The sequence below is a fragment of the Helianthus annuus genome, chromosome 8 (genome assembly GCF_002127325.2).
Source record: "Helianthus annuus cultivar XRQ/B chromosome 8, HanXRQr2.0-SUNRISE, whole genome shotgun sequence".
NCBI classification, from domain to species: Eukaryota; Viridiplantae; Streptophyta; class Magnoliopsida; order Asterales; family Asteraceae; genus Helianthus; species Helianthus annuus.
In genome coordinates, this window is record NC_035440.2 from 124324192 (window position 1) to 124344771 (window position 20580).

The 20580-nt window shown below is 35.8% G+C and overlaps 1 long non-coding RNA gene and 1 other non-coding gene across 2 annotated transcripts; one reads left to right on the forward strand and one right to left on the reverse strand.

Moving 5' to 3' along the window:
• Positions 1–212: 212 nt before the first annotated feature.
• On the reverse strand, positions 213–319 carry LOC118481505. Its single transcript, XR_004865714.1, has one exon. It is a non-coding gene; the product is annotated as a small nucleolar RNA R71 (small nucleolar RNA).
• Positions 320–2463: 2144 nt separating this feature from the next.
• On the forward strand, positions 2464–5306 carry LOC110873718. The gene is made up of 2 exons (XR_004863949.1): positions 2464–2762; positions 3830–5306. It is a non-coding gene; the product is annotated as an uncharacterized LOC110873718 (long non-coding RNA).
• The last annotated feature ends 15274 nt before the right edge of the window (positions 5307–20580 follow it).

The following is a 20580-nucleotide window of genomic DNA, read 5'->3' on the forward strand; positions in this document are numbered from 1 at the left end:
CCCATCTACATATTACTAATTTCTTAGAAATATGTGATACCTTTCGGGTCAATGGAGCATCAAATGACGCCATCCGCCTTCGAATGTTTCCTTTTTCGCTAAAAGACCGAGCAAAAGCTTGGCTCAACGCCCTCCCAGCTGGATCGGTAAACACCTGGGATGAACTAGCCCAAAAATTTCTATATAAGTATTTCCCTCCCGCTAAAACGGCCAAATTAATGACTGAAATTAATACATATTCACAAGAGGACGGGGAATCCTTATATGAAACTTGGGAAAGGTTCAAGGAGCTATTGCGAAAGTGTCCACATCACGGCCTTGCGATATGGCAACAAGTATCCACTTTCTATAATGGGTTGTTGTCACACACAAGGCAGACACTTGACTCTAGCTCCGGAGGACTTTTAGGTAATCGCCGCCCGCATGAAATATATAACCAAATTGAGGAAATTGCTCAAACCAATTTTCAGTGGCACACTCCCCGAGGCAATAAATCTATTGCCCCGGGCGCCCATAAGGTTGATGAAAACACTTCTTTACAAGGCCAAATCGAGGCCCTTTCTTCAAAAATAAAAAAATTGGAAATGACAAAAACGGTCTCGGTTATGGCTTGTGAAGGGTGTGGTGGGCCACATGAAAATTGGAGTTGTATGAAAGAAACGGACGATCGACAAGAATCGGTAAAGAAAGAAATTTTGAAAGTAAGTAAGTATAACCATTGAAGACGGTTTTTATAGCAAAATTCTAGATGAAAGAAAGAAATTTTGAAATAAGTTACGTGTTAGACATATTATTAATTGACTCTTGAGAGTCAGAACGAATGACGGGCTACGACCTAGACAAATGACTTAAGTAGGGATGGGAAAAGGGGAATATTTGCAAGTAATACTGAAATGATGAAATGAAGTCCTTGCAAGAATGGAAAAGAAGTACGGACGTGTACTTCTATACGTCTACGATAAGTAAGAAGTACCAGTCTGACCTTGAAAAGTCAAAATGCAAATTCTAGCGAAATAACAAATATAATGAAAGGAATGTATGTAAGAAATAGAATGTGTGATATGTTTTAAGCATGTACGTAAGAAACTTGTGAAAGAGTCATAGACGAACAAACACCATGTAGAATGCAATTATGAAAGGTTATGTGCTAACCGTTAATTTTACAGATAAGAATGATGAGATTCTTAGTGTGATGATAGTAATAAAGCTGATGGAAGGATGCTCACGAGTGGGGAGCATTTTACGCGAATGAATGAGACCAATTATGGTACGGGAGGTACCTGTAAAGAAGCGGATCAATCCGGCTTACGGATCACTGATCTATGCAATGAAGGCGAGTTTAGTAAAATGTTTAATTCTTGATTAATAAGTAAGAATCTGTAAATTTATTTATACGTGTGAACGAAATGAATGGTAGGATAATTATGGTATGGTATGAAATAATCGAATTGAAATGGTCAGCATAAGAAAGTATTTATGTCATTAAGAGGAAGATCTAAAGGCCTTGAATAAAAATTTGGACCAATTGGTTTAATGCTCGTATGGTGCTCTTCACGACATACCGGGCTAGTATAATAAAGTGATGCGAATGGTTAAATCTGAGGTTAGACATAAAGTTGTAAGTAGTTCAAGTGACTGTAGGAATGTAGATTAATACTTAATCCTCGTAACAAGTATGGATAAGTGAGTATGAAAATGATAGTTATATTAATGAATTAATATCTGAATGCTTACGGTAATGCGTACTATTATATGTTCACCTCCCATGAGAATGAAAGAAATTAAGAGCAACGTTAGTAATGGAATGTAGAGGTTTACCCTAAATAAGCGGGAATGAAATAATAATTAACCAGTGATAACGTTCAATTTAAATGAATATTAGTAAAATTGAGTATGTGAATAGTCCAAATGATTACGTGTGTTAGCGAAGGTACCTAGAAAGGATGCTAACAATAGAACACCGCGGTAAAACCACAATAAGTATTCGTAGGGCTAATGCTAGAAAGTAATATCTTCTATGACACATGTATGAAGTGGAAATAGTATGACCCACTATGAATGGTAAATGCATGAAAGTTCAACGCCTGATTTATAAGGTGAGAACAAATATATACTTAAGATTGTAAGCGAATCCTACCTCGTAAATAAGTCACAAGTATTTTTGGAATGTAATGAGCATCATGGATGAAGAGATGAATAGATTAAGAGTAGAACTGGTCAAGTAGGGAAGAAAGGGTTTCGGGGACGAAACCTCCTTTAAGGAGGGTAGACTTGTAACGCCCCAAAAACGTGAAATTTAATCGACTAGTATGTTTCTCTATGTAATGTCATGAAGTAAAATAAGCGAGCTATTTAACTAAGTTAAATAGTTAGTCAAGTAAATAGAGAATGAAATTTAGTGCCATTGATGACAAAATAATAAGTGAGAAGGGCTAAAGATGGGAAACTGAGTTTAAGTTTAATATAACTAGGAACAAACTAACCTAGTGGTAACATGTATATAAGTAACAAGATAATGAGTTTAACTCATTTATAAGCAAATCGAAACTTGAGGGACTATTATTGGGCAATTTGAAAGATGAAAAATTAAAATCATATAAAACACCAAAACTCACACACTGATATGTGAGTTTGTCGACCAAACAAGAAAAGAACAAGGGGAAACCCTTCTTGATCATGAATCAGCCCAATTGAAAGGAAATTGAAGATTTTTATGATGCATGTATCAAGATTTTCAATCTCCTAAGTGTTCTTCACGCCAAGTAAGTTAAATTTTATGATTTGGTGATGTTGGATGAAGTGGGTTATGATGAATCCGTGAATTTGGTTGAAATTAGAATGATTAATTCTTAATGCTAGCATGTTAAAGTTGAATCATTGTTAAATTTTAGTTATTTATATGATTTAGAATGAAACCTATTGTATGAGTGTGAAGATGATAATCTTGATGAACATGTAGATGCTATAGTGTGATTTTGTGATGTATAAAGTGTTATATGATATATTGTGATAGATGAACTTGATATGGAATTGATAATTATGTGATTTTGTTTATGGTTCATGAGATGAAATTGGGAAGAAACATGCTTAAAACACTTGTACACTATGCTTAAAAGATGGTATGCACACCAAGTGTTTGATGAAATGCTTGAATCATTAGCTAATGCACACATACATTCAAAGCATGTGTAGTTTCAATGTGGTTCATGTTATGTGCATAAAATTGTGAGAACTATTGTATCATATGGTCTCTAACATGTTTATGATGCTTAGTATAAATTATGAACATGAAATGATGATTTAAAGTCGAGTTTTAGTTCATAATTCCAAAGATTAACAAAGCTGATTGGAAGTAATTATTGTTGCGCACCTGTTTTGAAAAATTCGTATAAAATCAACCGTAGCTCGGTTTAAGGCATATGATATATCGTTGGAAAGCTATCAGAGCATATTACATTTTTCATGGAACATATTGAGCTAATTCGGATTGTATAGAGGCAAAATGGGTCGAGAACAGCTGCTGTACAGAAAGTGCAGCAGTGAAAAGAGTGTGTATGATGAACTTAACATGAATGATTGTCCCTATACCCGTTGCCTAAACACTATATGTTGTTTTGGATGAATGATTAGGATTGTTAAGGTGTGTTTAAAGTGTCTATATGCATGAAAATGGATTGTGCAAGTATTTTTTTTTAAATGGGTCGAATAGGTTGACTATATAGTCAATAATCTAGTAAAAAGTATGTGGATTATTATCAATCTATTCGAATGGCATGTATAACCACAAGTATAGTCTAATGATTAAAGGAATGAACTTGTTTCCATCAAGGTGTAGCAAGGCTTGGAAGACAACATGGCAAACAAGTGGAAATGGTGACGAATTTCTTACGGGCAAAGGTAAGTGATTCCGAATCACTTCTTAGTATGTGTATATATATAATTTTGATATTTATGGATGTGGGGAAGTTATGTAAGGTTGTGTAATGAATGAGAGTATTAAGATAAGTATTAATTTTATTAGACAAAGATAGTTATCTAAGACGAAGGTATAATGGTGGGATTAAACGGGTCGAATAAATATGCATAAGTAATGTAACGATAATGAAATTCGTAAAGATTAAGGACCCGGGGTAGTGATTTTAGTCAATTATGTAAGGATTTGTTTTACGGACAATTAGGAACAAGTTCCAAGTGATACGGATACAAAACGATCAAGTTATGAGAGTTTTGGTATTAAAATGGTGGGCTGAACTGGGCAATATCGTAGCTTACGGTACCCACCGTAGGCTACGGTAGGTGCTGAAAACCCTTCTTCCACCGTAAGGCAGTTTAAAGGAACCGTAAGCTTTTAGGTGCCACCGTAAGCTACGGTAGTCACCGTAGCTTACGGTAGAGGCTGTCGCGCCCTGCGATAATAGGAGTAAAGTCTCTCGCGGCCCGCGAGAGACCACTGAACTGGCAAAAGTCCCTAATTTTGTTGTTTTTGGACATGGAACTTGTTTTAATTTGTTTTCAAGGCCTCATAACTAGTGTTTAAGATGGTTTTGATTATAAGTAAATGTTATGGGACTCCGGATAGTATAGGTATCGATTTCCCTTCGTGTTAGTGAAGGAAATCTATAAGTAAACGTGTCTGGAAACGAGTAAGTATGTAGGTTGATATGTATGAAACTTATATTATGGAAAGTTGTGAATATGATATGTTAGTATAAATATATGTGAATAATAGTGATAAGCAAGAGCTCGTATGTATGTATATAGGTGTATATGATTGAACGTATGTAGGAACTAGGAATGTATGCATGTATGAACGTAAGTTGCTGTGAATGTATGTAGGAATGGTTTCAAAACGTTTGGGTATTGACGATTACTAATGATGTGCCTTGAGATTGAAATGTAATGCAGGTATGAGATCGACGGGTTCGTGAAAAATTGAAGCCGAACTTGGATTAAGAGAATTTAAAGAATGCTTGAATGAATCCAAGTTTACATTACGGATTGTTATACGATTCTCAATTATATAGAATAATGTTGTATGGTGTGTCAAGGACTAACGGTTAAGTTGTATATGATGTCCACAGGTATCACACGGAATTCTTGTACCACTAACGAAGATAAGCGGGCGTAGATCGAGTCAAAGAGCAAGGATTGTACGGAAGAACGGTCACATAGTTTGAATTATATAACGCTTTGAAGTATTAATTTAAGTGTGAACGTCGTGAATCACTTCTAGAAAACGTATGACATTTTATAATTGAGCATTCACGTAATTAATGTCGTTAATAAAGAAAGAAATTTTAAGGCTCGTAAGTCCGCTGCGTCATTTTTAAGATGTTATGTATTAGGGTCTTACAAGTTGGTATCACCCTAACCTTGGTTGGAGAGAACCCGGCAATAGTAGTAACCAACAAAACCAACGAACAAACTTTCAACAACCAAGAAATGAGTCACAAAATTTCACTCAACAACAAGATGGACGAGAAAGGCTTGAAGATACTGTATCTCGCCTCATCTCCGACACTGAAAAGAAAAACTCGGAAAGGTTTCTACAAATAGAATCAAATTTTAGAAATCAACAAGCTAGTATTCAAAACATAGAAAAACAATTAAGTCAACTAGCCCAAAATTTTTCCGAGAGACCACAAGGCGCATTACCAAGCAATACCGAAACAAACCCAAAAGCACAAGTTCATCTCATCACGTTACGAAACCGCACCGTAGGGCCTACGGAAGTGCAACCGCCTGCAGAGGAAACTATACCACCGCCTCTACAAGAGAAGGGTTCCACTCCATCACTAGAGCCTATTAAGGCTCCTCGAGTTCCGTACCCCGGTAGGTTAATCCGTTAAAAGACCAATGAGCAGTTCGCAAAATTCGAAAGTCTCTTAAAACAATTGCATGTCAATATTCCTTTTATTGATGTCCTAACCCAAATGCCCAAATACTCTAAGTTCATGAGGGACTTCCTCACTCATAAAAGGAAAATTGAAACTTTGCAATTAGTTAACTTAGGCGAAGAATGCTCTGCCCTCATACTCAACAAACTTCCCCAAAAGAAAATCGATCCCGGAAGCTTCACGATTCCCTGCTCGATCGGGGACTCCCCCTTTTGTAATGCACTAGCCGACCTTGGGGCTAGCATTAACCTCATGCCCTCATCAATGTTCAAAAGACTCGGCCTAGGAACAACGAGTCCTACAAAAATGAGCATACAACTTGCTGATCGATCCATCAAATTCCCGCAAGGTGTCATTGAAAATATCTTAGTAAAGGTAAACAAATTTGTCTACCCGGCCGACTTTGTCATACTCGATATGGAAGAAGACACCGAGATCCCCCTCATACTAGGGAGACCATTTCTTGCCACCGCACAAGCAGTGGTAGACATGAATGACGGAACGCTCACCTTAAGGTACGGGGATGATGAAGTAAAGTTCGGGGTTGGGAAGAGAATAGAGGACGATGACCCGGTCAACTACATGAAGGTTATTGATTCAAGTTTGGATGCTGCTCTCCGACGGTGCAACATGGGATGCCAAACATCCCACTCAGAAAATATATAACCTCACATTGGGTCTAGCCAAGGACCCTTATAAACGTGGCGCACCACGGAGGCATTCCGCGGAACTATCCTTAGTTTAGTTTAATCTTTTAGTTTTAATTTGTAGGAATAAAACACACTCATGGTGGTAAAGGATGATAAGGGAAATGAGAAACATGACCCCATGCACAAGAACAAGGCCACACGTCGACAATTTCTCCGTTACAGTAGGTTCAGCACGGGCCGTGCCCAACCAACACGGCCCCGTGCTGAACACCCTGCAGAAAAATGCCCAGTTTAGGTAACTGGACACGAGCCGTGTTCACCAGACACGCCCCCGTGTCCAGGCTTCTGCTTCTTTTCTTTAATTTTCGTTACTGGCACCTGAACACGGGGCCGTGCCCGGTCCCCACGGGGCCGTGTCCAGACTGCCAGTAACATAAATTTTTGCTTTTAAACACCATGTTACACATTCAATCAACCTAAAAAATTATTTTTGGGACACATTGAGGACAATGTGTAATTTAAGTGTGGGGGGATGCTAAAACCTTGAATTTTGCAAGTCCTGATAACAAGCCTTACACAAAACTCTATTGGAACCGCTAATCACCCCAAATTTTTTCAAAAAATTTTCATTTTTTTTACTTGTCTAAAGTTTAAGTTGGAAATTCTAAGACTAATAAGGTTATATTTTTACAAGTTTACAACCGATAGCGTCGTGATAAAAAGAACTAACATAAGAAAAATATGAAACGGCATGACAAACTTAGTTAAAATTCGATTATATATACTTGATCACATAGAAAAACTCATTCCTACAAAAAGTGAGTTTTGAGCCTTTATTGAGCATATAAATATACATCTTTAAGCTAAATGCTCATTTTTCGTTTCTTGTGTGAATAGCCGCTTGGTTCTTACAACTCTAGAACTTGCCACGACGATTCATTCCCGGTCCTTACCATCTTAAACCCAAGTAAGTAAATGATGGAGGCATTAGGACTAACCCTTTTTCTTTCAAAACCATTATTTTTATTTTTCTTTTCACCTACCCAAAAACTCCCCCTAGTTAACCCCTTTGAGCCTAAACCTTTCATTTCTTTACCCTAAAACCTTTTTACCCACCAAAAAACACTTTTTATTTTTACCCTTTATTTTAGTAACAAGCTCGGTTTTCGTGTGACTAAAAAAAATGATGAAGTTAGAAATAAACAAACAAAGCTCTTGAAACAAAAGCTTGTTTGAAGAAATACTTCATTAAAGAAAAGTCACTAAAACAAAATGTTTTACGAAAACCGACACTTTTTACGCTTTTCGCCCTTTTCTACTAACCACTAACCCAACTACCCACCTTTAGCCCAAGCCTTTACCCAAAAAGTCCTTTTGATATTTACAAAGGTAATAAGTTAAAAAGGAGGAGGATTGATTGCTTGGCAAGCCTATGGTAGAAATAAGTTCCATGCCGCTCTCGAGTGATTCACTAAAAATACACCTTCAGCCGAGTGTGAGTGATTTCTCCCGTGAGGAATGTGAACTTGTATATAAATGGAATTTTAAAGAGGCATGCTATGCCCAAATAAGTAATTTCTCTTATGAAACGTTCTAAATAAATCATAACGAAAAGGATTGTAAATAAATAAAAATAAAACCCAAAAAAGATCTTGGATTCCCGACACTCTATGACAAGCCAAAACCTTCTCTTCTACCCATTCCATTTGGGAGTGTAAGCCACATATTAAAGAGTTTTGCTTGAGGACAAGCAAAAATTCAAGTGTGGGGGTATTTGATGTGTGTAAAATGCAACATATAAATTACATCAAATGAGGCATAAAACTAACCCTTTTTAAGTACTAATGTTGGAAAAAGAGTGTTTTCGCCTTTCTTTTGTATTTTCAGGATTAAATGAGCTCAAATTAACAAAAGAAGCAAAAAGACAGCTAAATCTAACATAAATACAAGAAAAGGAACATAAGTGGATTGCCCGACCCCTCAACAGCATCCTCCCAAGCAAAATAGAGAAGGCAGAAGACTGAACATGCCCCGTGCTCAGCCAGCACGAGGCCGTGCCCAAGAAGCAGCAGAAAAGACAAACCTACAGAAGCTTCTATTGCCCACCACGGGGCCGTGCCCAGTGAACACGGGGGCGTGGCGAAAGTACTGCAGGCGCATTAATTGTAATTGCGAATTACAATTAATGAAGAGAGAGAGTGTCAGACAGGCACGTGGTCGTGTCCAGCGGACACGGGGCCGTGCCCAGCCTTCTGTTCAGCCTATAAATAGGAGTGCTTGGTTTCATTGCAACTCATCCCTTGGCACACCACCTCTCTCACACTTCATCCACCACCCACCACCACCATAACACCATCATCCACCACCATCATCCATTGTCCATCATAGAGTGTGTGAGTCGTCTCGGGATCCAAGATTGATCGTAAAAGTTCTTGACAATCAAGGCCATGTTTGCCTAAGTCTCTTACATCACTTGGTGAAGACAAGTGTTTAGTATAATACTTTTTATTTTCAATCTTTTGCACTTTTTATTTGGTTTTGTATTAATGACTTTAATAACTAGTTGCTTATGTTGAAGGTGATCTTTCCTTATCGTTTGTCCGTGGTGTCTTGGCATTATTTTACTGTCTATATAAAGTAAAAGATTTTCACCATTCATATCTCTACGGTCTATATGGAGGTATTTTGGCTACCTGGTCGGGGGTTAAGGGAACGGTTTGGTAAGGGTCTTGCCCTTGTTCAGCGTTTAGAGGTCCTGCAAGGGACCTGGGTCAAATTTAGTAGGATCTCCTTCAATGCCCATAGGTATTGGATGTCGGGGATCCAAACTCTTTGACCCCCTCATAAGTTAACTACTATTAATACTATAACCCGGCTATTTAGGACTGTATCCCTGCTGACTGAGACTACTTAGTCGAGGGTAACATCACCTCCAAAAGAGGGGCCTACCATAATTTGCATTAATAACTTAATTTATTATCTTTCAATAATCCAACCCTTTAGGATTGTATCCTTGCTGACTCAAACTACTGGGTTGAGGGTAACGTCACCTTCAAAAGAGGGGCCTACTACAATAACTAAGATAATCTCTTAAACAAGTGCAAAAGTGCGAAAATAATCAAAGGTTATACTAATACACGAGTCGGATCCAAGTGATTCATCTTGTCCATCTGTTTTTATTTTTTTTATTTTCAGCATTTAGTTAGTTTTTATTTTCTTAGTTTAAAAATCTTTTCTAACATTTTTTATTTGGTTAGACGTTGAGGATAAACCGGTACTAAAAGCTCTTGTGTCCTTGGACGACCTCGGTATCTTACCAACACTATACTACGTCCACGATGGGTGCACTTGCCCATATGTGTGTTTAGTGTTAGTAAATATCGTGTTTTATAAATTTAAAACTTGGCTAAAAGTGTAAAAAGGGCTTAAAATATACATCTAAAACACATACACACTGACATGCATCAAGAACAATGGACCAATGAGCGTCCAACAGGTTGTATCCGATCATGCTCCACGATTGACAATCAGCGTGGCCGACAACTGCACCTCGATCTCCACTTAGCCGCTGATGACAGGACAGACAACAAGGAATAAGCACTAAACTAGAAAGTATTTAAACTTAACTCGCCATTTGTCTAACCAAATGACATGACCATAAGGTATAACCATAAGGTATAACCTCAGAGGGTTATTCCCTATATTACTATGGTCATATAAATGGGCTTAGTCGGATCCGAATGTTGACCAAATGGTCAGATTTGAAAGTCAAAGCGGAAGTCAAACCGCTCGACTATCGACTAAGGAATAAGCAGTAAACTAGAAATGACGAGCTAGACATGTTAGAACATGCCTAATTATGTTATAAAACTGATTTGGTGTCAAAACTTTAAGTTTTAGTATCCGAAAACTCTTTCGTCGTAAAAATGCATTTTTATGCATTTTTTACTTTTATTTCATAAAAGTTTGACTCGTCATTTCGCCTAGTAAATTTGATGATCAGAGGGTGTAATCGCAAGGGATTAACACCTTCATTATTACGATCACGTAGTAAAGTTCAATTTAAACTTTGACTTGACCAAAATGGTCAGAACCGAAAGTCAAAGCAAAAGTCAATTTGCTTGACTTTTGGCTCATAACTAGCCAAATAATGAAAAAGACTAGGAGAAACACTTACACGTGTTTGAAGAGGAAGATTAGAACTCAGGTCGGAGGCCTCAATTGCTGAAGCAAGCTCCAAATGAGTTTAAAGATGGAGAAAAGAACGGTGCAAGTTCAAATGGTGAACTTGATCACCTATTTATACTAATTTGGGATCAAGGAGAGCTTGACAAGTGTTATGTGAGGTGTCCTAAGATTTCTTAGTGTCATAACAAGTGTCAAGACCAGAATTAAGATTGCAAAAATCGTTCTAGGTGGCATTGTTTGGTGAAATGTGGCATAACTTGAACAACAAGCAAATTTTTGCTTCTGGGCACCCCTTACGGACCGTATGGACTTCAGGTCTTACGGTCCATAAGGCCTTCTGAAAAATAAGTTTCACTTTTTGGCAGTTTTAGCCCCTGAACTTGTATTATCAGCTTTTTGACATGTTAACCCTTCTAACCTAATATTTAAGCTATATGAAGGGTATTTAGGGTATGTGTAACTTATATCTTTATCTCAGAATGTACATTAGCTTAAATTCATTATGCTTAAATATTGGTTAATGAAATACTTTTGAAACAAATAGAAAAGTTTTTGAAAGCTCGAAATTTTCACAGGGTTTACAATTTAAGTTTACATAATCTTGTGTTTGAGCCATGAAACATAAAAAGAAAAACAACAAACAAAAGTAATGTAATGTGGCCAACCTATAATAAACCCATAATTTAATCTTACATGTAACATGATTATGTGAAAATAAGAAAACCAAAAAGTGTATTGTTCCCCTCATTGCCTTTAAATGTATACAGATTTAAAAAGATTATATCGGAACGTGGCCAAAAAATTAAAGACAACCGCACATACCCCTTCTATATAAAGTTAATAAACGAAAGTTGTTATAAAAAACAAATATTAGAAAATTAAATGGGTTAAAAGCGTTTACAATGTTACCAAAAAACAAAATCATGTTTTGCATCAACCGAAAACCATAAAAGCGAACAACGATACCGGTTTTGATAATACTAACACTGGGAATGATGTTGTTCGCTTACAATCGGTTCGGTTCGTCATGGCACCGAAACCGTAACAACACTCGCTATAGCCAATGATACCAAAAAAAATATTTGATTTTGAATGAAGCTTCGTTTTATAAAAAAGTTTATGTCAAAAAGTTGAAAAAAAACTAAAGACAACCATGCATTTCATTTTTTTAAACGAATGATAGTTATTACAGAAAAGCGAAAATATTATAAACTTAAATTGGTTAAAAGTATATATTATAAACAATATGAAGAACGGATTAGAGCTGACATGTGCCCCCTCCCCCATTGGCTTGGTTACTAGCACGTTGTAATTCTAGTGGCCAAAATGAGAACTTTTAAATTTTGTGGCGAAAATGGAAAACCAAAAACAATCCTATTCCTTCTTTGTATAGAAAAAATAGAGTTGAGCTAAAATGCCCCTGGCTTGGTTACTAGAAAAAATAGAGCTGACTTTTGTGGCTAAAATGGAAAACCAAAAACAAACTTTTTTGGTTAAAAATACTCATGTATTGTACAGCACAGGTTGAATAAACCTGTGTATTACATATGTTGAATAAATATAATGTAATCAGTTAATACATATAGCTGTTAAGATATCTTTTAAAAAAATAAAACTTTGATGTACTATTTCTTTATTAAAATATGAGAGGATTGAGGTGTATTGGGTTCATATATAATCACAAATTAACAAAACAATCTTAATTAAAATATGCTAGGATTAAGACGTTTTGGAATTCTATTTGTTGCATACATACTGTAAATTTTTATGTTCGATACTGAAAATGTTTAATAAACAAATTGTAATATATTGTAAACCTTTTTAAACGATGAGGATAAATATTATGTAAATCATTTATGAAATATGGTAGAGGATCCTGTAAAAAGTGCTCAAAGTGTGAGAAGTGTAAGAAGTGTATTATAACACTATATATAATACTATATAACACCATATAAACACCGTATAACAATATGTAACAACATATAATACCATATAACACTATGTTACACTATATATCATTATATAACAAATATAACACTATACATCTATCATAGACATGCTATCAGACAACCTATAGTGTTATACTTGTTATATAATGATATATAATGTTACATAGTGTTATATGGTATTATATGGTGTTACATATTGTTATACGGTGTTTACATGGTGTTATATAGTATTATATATAGTGTTATAATACACTTCTTACACTTCTCACACTTTAGGCCCTTTTTACACTATCCTTACCCTATGAAATATAAATAGATTTAGGTAAGTTATTGTTTAATATTACTTTTTTTTTTGATAATAATTGTTGGATTATATAAGATATGCTGATGATGAAAACCAAAACCTAAGGGAAACCATCTTCCCTACCTTATGCAATAAGTTGAAGTATAATCACAAGTTCAGAACCCCCCCCCCCCCCCCCCCCGTGAAAGCTTGTAAAACAACCAACTTAAACTACTAGAACCAAACTACTGCTTCAAAGTAACGAAAGACATAGTACAAAGTGCTAGATTGATAAAGTGTTTGATCAACTAGTCAAAGCTGAAGACAAGAGAACAAGTCAACAAGTCAAAGAAGACCAGAAGTGTTGGAATCTTCCAGTAGTTTTGGAATCCCAACTGTTTTCCTTTCCTTTAGTAATAGTTTCAAGGTAACAGTGTTTATTCTAACTGTCCAGCAGTTTTGCAAACTATTGGCAATTACATCATTTAATAGGTTGTTTAAGGTCACTTTCATGGTGATGTCACCAACAGTTCTCTTCTCTAATATAAATAGAACAGTAAAAATTATGTAACGGTTAACTCTTATAGTTGAATATCCTCTTATTTAGAGAGAGAAAAACATAAGAACTAAGAGAGAGTGAGGGAGAGGTATTGTACTATTTGATTGTTCTTAAATCAGTGAATATAATTGAAACCATTTGACAACCATTCCTAAATCCATTTGTGTTCATGATGATGTCTTTATTATCACTGTTTAAAAATTTCTAAATTTATTAAAATGTTTTCTCAAAAACACAAACTAACACACACTCTTAGATCCAACAATTGTTATCAGAGCAAGGTTACACTTAATTGACTTAACCTTTGATTCAGAAGTTAAAATGAGCTTATATTGATAAGTGATTGAGTGATCAAAGGACTTGTGAAGAATTAGACCAATCTGAACATTATTTTGTTTCTGATACTCTGCATTTTGAGAAAAAGTCGATAAAAATAGAGAGATGTCAATCATTCATGATCCTCGTAATACCAATCCTCAATTAAGCCTCAGGTGCTCGTTCACCATGAATTCAAGATATGGCAATGAAGGATGTGTTACCATTTATTCCAACAAAACACTGGTTGCTGGAGGTCTGGGGTTTATGGTCCTTATATTCCTTTTGTGCCAACTGCTGAACAACCAAATGTTAATGTTCCTAAGAAACCTACTGGTTATTTTGAGTAAGATTTCCAAAAATTGGAGCTCGATGCTAAGGCATTCGGGATACTTACCATGGCCTTACCCAATGAAATCTATGATGGATTGCTCCATTGTGAGAATGCCAAGGAATTGTGGGATGCTTTGAATGAACCGTCTGGTGGCACAAATGAAGTACATGAAAACTATAGGGAAATTTTGAATCAATAATATGAGACATTCACTCATGTCAAAGGGGAATCTCTAAGTCAACAGTTTGAGCAATTTAATTTCTTAATCAGTGAGCTATGGATTGCTGATCAAACCTACACAAATGTTGCTCTGAGTCATAGATTTTTTAGATCTCTCCCTAACAAATGGAATACAATAGTAATTGTTTTAAGAAACTCTATTGGATTCAAGGAAATGACTCTAACACAACTTTTTGGAAAACTTCTCACATTTGAGTGAGAACTACCAAAAGTAGAAGTTGATGTCATTAGGGAAGGTTGTTGATTAAATATTTGGTAACACAACCCTGATTAGTTATGGTGGATCATTATCAAACCATAATCAAAGTGATGATCAGTGTACTGACATAGCTACTGAATTCATTTTCAAGTAACTCATCTTGTGTTGGAAACCAAAATCTGGCCCTTGTGATGTATGTTCCATAACCTATGGATCTAACTAAGAGAAAAGAATTTGATATCCTTGACCAATTTGCCCTACTAAGCTTAAAACTAATCAATTCTATAACAAAACTGGCAGGAAGATTTCTGGTCTAGAATAAAAGGGAAAATTTGAGAAGGAAAAATCTAGAGTTGAGTGTTACAAGTGTCACATGTTCGGGCATTTTTCTAGGGAATGTGAAAATTTCACTCAGAACACCTCATACTTTGTCACATATCCTAGTTATCTATATACATAAAGAGAGAGAGAGACACACTTGAACTAATATCAAACACCAAGATGATATGATAGTGCTCTAGTGATTCTCTTCGTCTGCATCTAAAGATGCTATTCATGTTCCAGTTTTCTTCATCACATTTGTATTATATGCAAAATAAAAATAACGTCGACTGATTTGTTGAAGCAGATGAAGAAATCACATACATAGAGAGATTAAACCCGGGTTTCATTAATTTAAAATCAAACATCTAATTTAGTGGGATACATGTCTGTTTGGTTTTATGTTGTAGCAGATGAAGAAATCACATACATAGAGAGATAAACTCGGGTTTCATTGTTTTAAAATCAAACGTCTAATTTAGTGTGATACGTTTTGGTTTTATAAACGAAATGTATTTTATTGAACCTTAATAATTTAATTTTCATTAATCATCATTTGTGTTAGTATATATTTTTTTTTTGCCCTTTTATTCTTATTAACATTATAAATGTCTTACTACCTCAAAAATTGTATTCATAGACATCGTATCGGTGCTGTCGAAACGGCTACAAATATTCGTATTTATATTTTTCGATCAATTTAAATACGTAGTGACAATTTTTTTAGATATGTCTCGACCTTTTCTTCTTAGATTTTCTATACCGATAGATATCGACTGAGTTTCAGTCACATAGCACAAGATACTTTCACTAGTATTTAAATAAACATTATAAATAAACAACAAGTTTTAGGGGCTATTTGTTTACCTCTTAATGAGGCTCTTAATGGTTCAGACCCCTCTTACTGGTTCAGCACTTAATGGTCCAGACTGTTTGTTTCACGAGCAGATGTCTGAATGGTTCAGACATTTGCCTCTGAATGGTTAAGATTTATACAGAGTCTAAATGGTTAAGACCTCTAATCTGAATTGGTCAGACATTTGTCTCTGAACGGTTAAGAATTATACAGGCTCTTAATGGTTCAGACCTCATACTGGTTCACCACTTAATGGTTCAGACCTCTTACTGGTTCAACATTTAACCATTCAGATGTTGCCAAACAGCCCCTTAGCTTAGTTGGTTGTAATCTTAGCTTTGGGTGATTTACAAAAAAAAAAAAAAAAAAAAAAAATTGAATTATGTGGTTTTAAATGGTTATAAATTAGAAAATGAAATGCATTATTAATAAACTAAAATATATATAATCTATTATTTCTCTAATATTGTTTAGATCCAGATATGTAATTAATAATAAATAAAATGTAAAGCAAAGAATTATAAAATTTAACATATAACTTTATGTTTTAGAAAATATTTATGTAATTATAATTAAATAATATGTCCACTTAGTTGTAATTATCCAATAAATATTGCCAATGAGTGGAGTGGTTAGAGAAAGAATTTGTGTTCTTTGTGACTCAGGTTCGATTCTCACTCTGCTCATTATTTTCTGCGACATCCAAGTGAAGAGCAAATACGGGTGGCGCCGGTTTGACTTGGATGGGAGACAAGATTTTACCGATTATTCCACTGTCGTGCCTTCGGGCAGGTGAAGGTCGGATTTCCGCGCATCTGAGGAGAGCCAAGGGGCTGGCGGCAGTCGAGTAGTTCACCTTGGCCACAACGTTCTGTGTCACGGAAGAAATACAAGATGATAGGAGCAGGACATTGTCATGTGCAGCTGTGAGCTGTGTGTGTCCGCCACTCTGCTCACCTCCACATCATTGTCTGATCTTGATAATGGGATCAAGACAGAACACTGGTCGTTCTACAATGGAAGCTCACACTATGACACGGCCCAGTGCAACGAAGACATGATCAAATTCAGAAAAATGGCTTTGGGCACACAAGACTAGGCCAACAGTGAGTACAGCTGGCCCAGGAGTGAATACATATTGCACCCATCTGGGTTAAGTAGTGAAGTGTCGAATACTCGCAAAATGAAGACGGTTAGGTTGCGGTATGACAATTGTGGCTTAAGCGAGGGGTTCTAATGATAATTGTACAAAATGTATGCTAATTGTTTTTTGTTTATTTTTAATTTCGATTTAATGAGAACGTGTACGATTATTGAAGTTGAAAGATTCAAAAGGTTTTGGTTAAATTTGTGAGATTTATGGTCATTTGACAATTGGTTTGAAGGTTATTTTAAAGGTTTGACAAAATAACGTGTGTACACAATGGATTTGTTATAATCGGCACCACATTGGCACCGGGTTTGACAAAATAGTTGTCGTTTGGCATGTTTGCTGACATTGGTACCACATTTTTCGGCCACATTTTTCGGCTTCTAGATTATGTAGAATATTATGCCACGCATAGTTATTCTTACTAATATGTGTACACAATAGATTTGTTATATCTGCGCTAAATAAAAGTTGAGAGACGCAACGACTCGACATGATTTAATGTGACGTCAGCACGCTTTAATGTGATATCCGCACGTGTTGTCCGCGGCGCAACGCACGCGAGGTATTATCCTAGTTAAAGCTAATTTTAATTATTAAAAAGGCATACATGGGCCTATAATATAAATGAGTGAATTGCTAGGTGTCCGTAATTTCATTGAAAAGCTTAATTTCTTCTTGAGCCCTACCACCTTGGCTGGTTCGCTTTTTGAAACATCTTATTTAATGTTATCCTATACTTTTTAATTATTTAAAATAGATACTACAGAAGGATTTTGCAATTATATTGTGAAAGTAAGCTACAAAAATATTATAAATTTCACATCAAATAATACTTTCGCGTGTTGATACGTGGAATAAGGATAGTAAGCTTATTTTTCATAATCTACAATTATGAGCATCTCTTTTTATTGATAACTAGTGATAGTGATACCTGTGTATAAATATGAGTGCTTTTTAAAAATTCATATATACTATATTTTAATAGAAAATATAGATAGGTGTATAGATATTGTAATTTTTAGTTTAGTTTTTTAATTAATATTAAATTAGTCATGAGTTATTCTCACAAATCTTGCATATTGATGCATTTGAACTCTAATTTACCACTAAACAAATAATCAGGCTAAACAAATAATCAAAAGTAGTCACTATCTTTCATCATAAAAAACCAGAACTGCTATTTTACTTTGTTGAATGTTCATATCTGTTAGAAATGTGTTTATCAAACTTCAATACAGAAGTTGTAAAACATCAAACGAATATACTAACAAACTTAAAATCTTTACTTTGAAAAAAATCAATAGAATTTGAATACAACTTAACTTTCAACAAACATTAACTACGATCACACGATCACGTGCCGTACTAACTTTCACCAAAGCTCAATCTAGAGTCTCATACCCAACAACATATCATTTGCTATATGTCGTGTCCTGGCTACATATGTTGCTGGAAACAATGTCGCAGCTGCTGATAACAATCTCCCTATAGAACAAATGATGCCAAAACCCTTCTTTATTACTGATCTTTATTTCTCATCAACATCTCCCTGATTGTCCTTTGAATTTAGTTCAAAGTCTAGGGAGAACATGTCTTCTTCATCAACCCTTTCAAGTTGAAGATCCAACAAATCTAGGAGATCGTATGCATTCAGACCATATGCACTCTCCATTTTAACCTTTTCAACACTACCATCTGACCTGATCAAAGTCAATACGTGGGTGTCTGAGGATGACTTCTACTTTACTATTTTTAGATCAGATGGTTTTCTTGGGACAAGATTTATTGAAGATGAGTTTGGTGATTGTGGTCTGCTGATTAAATTTGCAACTATTTCTCTGAGTTGAGCCGCAAGTAAGTCAGCAGCAGGGTCAATGTGGTAATCAAACAGACCCTTTATTGCCTCTTTTCTGGGTTCTTCATACTTCTGCTCATCTTCCTTATTAGTCTGCTTTTGCCTTTTTAATTGTCTTAAGCCATTTGCGGATAAAGCAGATGTTGAGAGAAGCTTATTGGGAGTATGGGTCTGTTGATGCAAGGCAACAGTTGTAGGATAGACTGGCTTTTGAGGAACTTTGGGATCTTTAGCTCTGAGTTCTTCTAGCTTTTTGTAGGTCTCAACTATGTTGAGTTTAGACCATCCGACAATGGATCTAGCTGAACCATAATCAGCAGCAACAAGCTCTGCTCTCATTCTTTTAAGCTTCAATGCCTCATCTGGATCCGCTTGTTTGACTTTTTTCCAGTTAGGTGGAGTTGGCTTTACCAGAGGATCATTGACCATTTTTTGTGATTCTTTCAATTTCTTCTCTAAGAGCATCTGATGACTAGTCTTTGAATTGAGCTCTAGTTGCTTTATATGGTTTGTGCTTCATGATGTGTTCAACATAATCATCCCTCGGTTCCTTATCAAGCTCAGGATTTATTGGCCTCTTAGACATGGATTTACTCAGGTTCTTAACAAAGTCTTCAAGTTTTCTGACTTTGCTAAGCTTATGTGATAAATGGCCCTAGTATTACCTGTCATCCATCCCTATGCTATTCTCTTTTGCTATAAGCTCAACCTGTCTTGCTTTTAATTTCAAATACTCATCTAAGTTTTGAGGCTGCCTAGAGCCATAAAGATATGAGAATGATCTTTTTGATGGATCCTCTATTGCGAAGAATGACTCAATTTCACCTTTAACAGTGAGCACCTCCAGAGGATATTGAGCTGCCAGGGGAATAACTGATGGTAGTGTAGCAATTGGAAGGGATGAAGTGGGTTTTCTGGTTGGAAGTGATGAGGATGGAATGTTTTGAATGGGGGCAGATGATAAGGGGATTGGTGATTTAATCTCCTTATCATCTTCTAACACAACATGAGTTTTTCTCTTGTGTGTGGACTTGATTTGTGGTGAAGGAGAACATTTTGGTGGTGAAGATGGATGTGTGGGAAATCTTTGTGATGTTGGAGGTGGTTGGGTTCTTGGTGGCGTAGTGAAAATGATCATGGCAGAGGTTTGACAAACATCTGCTGAAACAACTAGTGTCTCATTAGCTGCTTGGCTAACATCTGCTGATACTTTTGCTGTATCAACATCTATTGGGTGGATTGGTGATGATGGTGTTGAAGCTTTTTTTTTTTTTTTTTGCTTCTTTTGTGGTGGTTGTTGTGGAGAAGGTTTGGTTTTGGGTTTAGTAGAGGATACAGTTTTTGTAGAAATAACAGTGGTTTTAGGAAGGGTGGCAATTGGTTGTCTGACTTTTCTAGTAGACTTTCTCCTGTTTGAAGTACCAATATTTTACTTTTTCCTCTGCTCTGCCTGTTCTTGCTTTACAAAACTAGAAGCTTTGCTTTCCTTTGTATCTTGCTTCTTCTTCTTTTCTAAAGCTATCTCTTCAGCTTTCTTGTTTAGGGTCTCATCAATCCATTTTTCTTTTTCCCGCCTCTGAAGCCTTTGAAGAAGATTTTTGTTGAGCAGACTCTGCCTTTTGTCGCACCTTTGGTTTTGGTTTTGCTTTTGAATCAGGTGGCAACTTTCTCAGTGAGAACGAATGAAAAAAGCAATCAAGACCAATTTTTTTAAATACAAATCTCATTGTAATTAAAATACAACATCATAAAAAGAATTTACGGCATCAAATAATTCATTT